Source organism: Ovis aries, chromosome X (genome assembly GCF_016772045.2).
Source record: "Ovis aries strain OAR_USU_Benz2616 breed Rambouillet chromosome X, ARS-UI_Ramb_v3.0, whole genome shotgun sequence".
NCBI classification, from domain to species: domain Eukaryota; kingdom Metazoa; phylum Chordata; class Mammalia; order Artiodactyla; family Bovidae; genus Ovis; species Ovis aries.
The window spans coordinates 75638443-75644922 of NC_056080.1; positions in this window are offsets into that span (position 1 = coordinate 75638443).

Sequence of the window (6480 nt, forward strand, 5' to 3'; positions counted from 1 at the left end):
AAATGCAGTCTCAAAAATGACAGAATGATCTCTGTTCGTCTTCAAGGCAAACCATTCAATATCACAGTAACCCAAGTCTATGCCCCAACTAGTAATGCTGAAGAAGCTGAAGTTGAACAGTTCTATGAAGACCTACAAGACCTTTTAGAACTAACACCCCAAAAAGATGTCTTTTTCATTATACACGACTGGAATGCAAAAGTATGAAGTCAAGAAACACCTGCAGTAACAGGCAAATTTGGCCTTGGAATGCAGAATGAAGCAGGGCAAAGACTAACAGAGTTTTGCCAAGAAAATGCACTGGTCATAGCAAAAACCCTCTTCCAACAACACAAGAGAAGACTCTACACATGGACATTACCAAATGGTCAACACCAAAATCAGATTGAGTATATTCTTTGCAGCCAAAGATGGAGAAGCTCTCTCTATACAGTCAACAAAAACAAGACCAGGAGCTGACTGTGGTTCAGATCATGAACTCCTTATTACCAATTTCAGACTCTAATTGAAGAAAGTAGGAAAAACTGCTAGACCATTCAGGTATGATCTAAATCAAATCCCTTATGATTATACAATGGAAGTGAAAAATAGATTTACGGGACTAGATCTGATAGATAGAGTGCCTGATGAACCATGGAATGAGGTTTGTGACATTGTACAGGAGACAGGTATCAAGACCATCCCCATGGAAAAGAAATGCAAAAAAACAAAATGGCTGTCTGTGGAGGCCTTACAAATAGCTGTGAAAAGAAGAGAAGTGAAAAGCAAAGGAGAAAATGAAAGATATAAGCATCTGAATGCAGAGTTTCAAAGAATAGCAAGAAGAGATAAGAAAGCCTTCCTCAGCGATCAATGAAAAGAAATAGAGGAAGAGAACAGAATGGGAAAGACTAGAGATCTCTTCTAGAAATGTAGAGATATAAAGGGAACATATCCTGCAAAGATGGGATTGATAAAGGACAGACATGGTATGGACCTAACAGAAGCAGAAGATATTAAGAAGAGATGGCAAGAATACACAGACCTGTACAAAAAAGATCTTCACGACCCGGATAATCACGATGGTGTGATCACTCACCTAGAGCCAGACATCCTGGAACGTGAAGTCAAGTGGGCCTTGCAAAGCATCACTACAAACAAAGCTAGGGGTGGTGATGGAATTCCAGTGGAGCTATTTCAAATCCTGAAAGATGATGCTGTGAAATTGCTGCACTCAATATGCCTGCAAATTTGGAAAACTCAGCAGTGGCCACAGGACTGGAAATGGTCAGTTTTCATTCCAATCCCAAAGAAAGGCAATGCAAAGAATGCTCTAACTACCGCACAATTGCACTCATCTCACATGCTGGTAAAGTAATGCTCAAAATTCTCCAAGCCAGATTTCAGCAATACGTGAACCATGAACTTCCAGATGTTCAAGCTGATTTTAGGAAAGTCAGAGGAACCAGAGATCAAATTGCCAACATCCACTGTATCATGGAAAAAGCAAGAGAATTCCAGAATGACATCTATTTCTGCTTTATTGACTATGCCAAAGCCTTTGACTGTGTGGATCACAATAAACTGTGGAAAATTCTGAGAGAGATGGGAATACCAGACCACCTGACCTGCCTCTTAAGAAATCTGTATGCATGTCAGGAAGCAACAGTTAGAACTGGACATGGAACAACTGACTGTTTCCAAACATGAAAAGAAGTACGTCAAGGCTGTATATTGTCAGCCTGCTTATTTAACTTATATACAGAGTACATCATGAGAAACCCTGGACTGGAAGAAACACAAGTTCTAATCAAGATTGCTGGGAGAAATATCACTAACCTCAGATATGCAGATGACACCACCCTTATGGCAGAAAGTGAAGAGGAACTAAAGAGCCTCTTGATGAAAGTGAAAGAGGAGAGTGCAACAGTTGGCTTAAAGCTCAACATTCAGAAAACGAAAATCATGGCATCTGGTCCCATCACTTCATGGGAAATAGGTGGTGAAACAGTGGAAACAGTGTCAGACCTTATTTTCCTGGGCTCCACAATCACTGCAGATGGTGACTGCAGCCATGAAATTAAAAGACACTTACTCTTTGGAAGAAAAGTTATGACCAACCTAGATAGCTTATTCAAAAGCAGAGACTTTACTTTGCAGACTAAGGTCCGTCTAGTCAAGGCTATAGTTTTTCCAGTAGTCATGCATGGATGTTAGAGTTGGACTGTGAAGAAGGCTGAGCGCTGAAGAAGTGATGCTTTTGAATTGTGGTATTGGAGAAGACCCTTGAGAGTTCCTTGGACTGCAAGGAGATCCAACCAGTCCATTCTGAAGGAGATCCACCCTGGGATTTCTTTGGAAGGAATGATGCTAAAGCTGAAACTCCAGTACTTTGGCCACCTCATGCGAAGAGTTCTCATTGAAAAAGACTTTGATGCTGGGAGGGATTGGGGGCAGGAGGAGAAGGTGACGACAGAGGATGAAATGTCTGGATGGCATCACTGACTCGATGGACGTGAATCTGGGTGAACTCCTGGAGTTGGTGATGGACAGGGAGGCCTGGCGTGCTGTGATTCATGGGATTGCAAATATTCGGACACAATTGAGCTACTGAGCTGAACTTAACTGGTGTTTAATTTATTTTTTATATTCTACATATAACTGGTAACACAGACTTTTTGTCTTTCTCTGACTTATCTCACTAAGCATAATACTCTCTAGTTCCATCCACACTGTTACAAATAACTGGTAACACAGACTTTTTGTCTTTCTCTGACTTATCTCACTAAGCATAATACTCTCTAGTTCCATCCACACTGTTACAAATGACAGAGTTACACTATTATGGCTGAGTAGGATTTCACTGTGTGTGTGTGTGTGTATATATATATATATATATATATATATATATATATATACTGTAGAAGATATACCATACTTCTACCATTCATTTGTTGATGGACCCTTTAGGTTGTTTCCATATCTTAACAATTGTAAATAATTCTCCTATGAATTATTATGGTGCATGCATTTTCTAATTAATGTTTTCCTTTTCTTTGGATGTATACCTAGATGCGAATGTATACCTAGGAGTGGAATTGCTGAATGATATAGTAGTTCTGTTTTAGTTTTTACAAGAAGCTCCATACAGTTTTCCTTAGTTTCTGCACCAGTTTACTAATCTGTGGGCTTACCAGGTGGCTCAGCAGTAAAGAATCTGTCTGCAATGCAGACAATGCAGGGAGGTCCCAGGTTCAGTCCCTTGGTCGGGGACAGAGGAGCATGAACAGAGGAGCCTAGCAGGCTATACAGTCCATTAGGTCTCTCTCTCTTTCTCTCTTTTTTTTTGCTTTTATTTCTTTTGCTTTAGGAGACAGATCCAAAAAAATATCGCCTCGATTTCTGTCAAAAGATGTTCAACCTATGTTCTTTTCTAAGATTTTATTTTTTCTAGTTTTACATTTAGATCTTTAATCCACATCGAGTTTATTGTTGCACATGGTGTGAGGAAATGGTCTAACATCATTCTTTTACATGTAGCTATCCAGTTTTCCCAAGAGCATTTATTGAAGACACTGTCTCTTCTCTGTTGTATATTCTTGTCTCCTTGATGGTAATTAATTGACCTTAAGTGCATAGGTTTACTCCTGAGCTCTCTATTTTGTTCCTTTGGTCTAGGTATCTGTTTTTGTGACAGTACTAAGCTGTTTTGATTACTGCAGCTTTGTAATATAGCCTAAATTCAGGCAGTGTGGTACTTATAAATTTGTTTTTTCTCGAGGTTTTTCAGGCAATGTAGGGTCTATTGTGGTTGCATATAAATATTAGGGTTATTTTTCTAGTTCTGGGGAAAACATCGTAGGTATTTTGATAGTGATTACATTAAATCTGCAGATTGCTTTACGTAATATGACCATTTTAACAAGATTAATTATTCAAAACCAAGAATGCAAGAATATCTTTCCATTTCTTTTTATCATTTTCAAATTCATTCATTGATGTATTACAGTTTTCAGAATATATGTATTTCACCTCTTTGGTGAGGTTTATTCCTAGGTATTTCATTCTTTTTGATAGTTTTATCACTTATCTAAATAATAATAATTTCCTCTTATATTTCACATTTTTACACTTAAAATTGCATTTCCAAAATGTTTTTCTGTTCTTTTTTCAGATTTAAAAAATATATATATATATATATATATATATATATATATATATACACATACACCTTTTGATATATGCATTCCTTTGATAATAGTAAAGTAAATAGCAAATTCTTTGGGAAAAAAAGAGGATGAAAAACAGTCTCACTTCAGCAAATTGTAACTTTAATATACTCCATACTGCATAGGTTTTTCTCATTCACTTTTACAGTCTTTGTTCTTTGTTGTTTATAGCTTGCACATTATGTTGCAAACATAAATCTATTTTTTATTAAAATGGTTGGAGTTGGGAAGACATGTAGCAATAATAAGTGCCTTTAGCTAATTCTATAATTTTTTTTTGTTCAAAAAGTAAACATCTGAAGTCCTAAGGCTCATTCATTGCATAATAATGTTTGAGAGAAAATCGAGTGTTTAGTTTGTTTTACATATGAAATTATGCATGTGTGGAAGTGAAAATTTATAATGACTTTGTGAATGGTTAGAGAGAATAACATTAACAAAAGAGATGGTGAATGCAGCTTGTTAATGTATGCCTTTTATTTCTTTTTCTTGTCTGATTTCTTGGAAGTGGAAAGAGTGTCCATGTCTTGCTTCTGATTTTAGAGGAAAGACTTTCAGCTTTTCACCATTGAGTATGATGTTAGCTGTGGATTTTACATAAATGCTCATTATTATTTTGAGATACAGTCCATCTAATCCCACTTGGATGAGAGTTTTTTTTCATGAATAGATGTCAAAATTTATCAAATGCTTTTCTGTGTCTGTTGAGATGCTCATGTAATCTTTTTCCTTCTTTTGTTAATGTTGTGGTGTACCACATTGATTGAGGAAATTTGTTCATTTTATTTATTTCTTTATTTTTACAAAAGACATGCAGCATGTGGGATCTTGGTTCCCTGAGCAGCGATCAAAAGCATGCCCTTGCACTGGAAGTGGGGAGTCACCAATGAGTCATGGGGTAAGTTCTGAGAAATTTTACTCTTAATATTATTCCTTCAATACAAACTCCCAGCTTGCTTCAGATAGGTGTTATGTTGTCAAGAGTCACATCCCTTTTTTGAGCACTGTATCTGAGTTTACATTTTTTTTATCACCTCAAATTTATTTGGTGACACAATGCATAGAAGTGAAATTTAATGAGCTTGTTTGAGTTATGCTGTTAGATAACCATTTCCCCTGAGCTGGTATGATACATGAGAGCTTTCTTTCTGTAGGTTCCAAAAATCTAAGTTGACAGTGTTAGCAGATTCTATAGTTTAACAGATTTCTAATTAGGATTCAGCAATTTAGTCTAAGAGTCATTTTGTTAACATTTACATATTCAACTGGCAATCCAGCCTAAGGTTATACATAGCTGGTGCTTATGGTAGCCTACCACTATTTTGTTTGTCACAGCCAAATCTTTAGTGTTAAAATCTTGTGTAGCAATTTCAGAAGCACATTTATTTGCATCTTTAAAACATGGGGAATCTGCTACATTGAATAAATAGCAGCTTCAATGAATCTGCCATTTTAATTTCTTTAAGTTTTAAGTATTAACTTAGAGTCTTTTATATCCCTACTCATTTATATCCCTCTTCTTGTCCTCAAAAGTATTATATCCAAAGAAATTTAATAATTAGAAAACTAGATACATTATTCTTCTAAGTGGATGAATAAAAACAGTTTAATGTTGGCATCTACTAGCATTTGCTCAGGACAACTGATTATATGCATGCTTTCTCAATTCTCACACTTTGGTAACTTCAAGTTAGCTATGGTGGAGGTCATAACATGATGAAAATTAGCAAACAGTACAAATCAGGATTTCCCTTTACCAGAGAGTTACTTTAAGTATTTACCAGCACACTGAGCGTATAGGAAAAGGAAAATATGAGGACAGTGTATGGAGAAGTTCAGTTCAGTTCACTCATTCAGTTGTGTCTGACTCTTTGCAACCCCATGGACTGCAGCACTCCAGGCTTCCCTGTCCATCACCAACTCCCAGAGCTTGCTCATACTCATGTCCTTGGAGTCAGCTACGGCATCCAACCATCTCATCCTCTGTTGTCCCCTTCTCCTCCTGCTTTCAATCTTTCCTAGCATCAGGGTCTTTTCCAGTGAGTCAGTTCTTTGCATCAGGTGGACAAAGTATTGTAATTTCAGCTTCAGCATCAGTCCTTCCAATGAATATTCCGGACTGATTTCATTTAGGATTGATTTCTTTGGAGTCCAAGGGCTCTCAAGAATCTTCTCCAATACCACAGTTCAAAAAACATCAATTCTTCAGCAGTCACCTTTCTTATAGTCCAGCTCTCACATCCGTACATGACTACTGGAAAAACCATAGCTT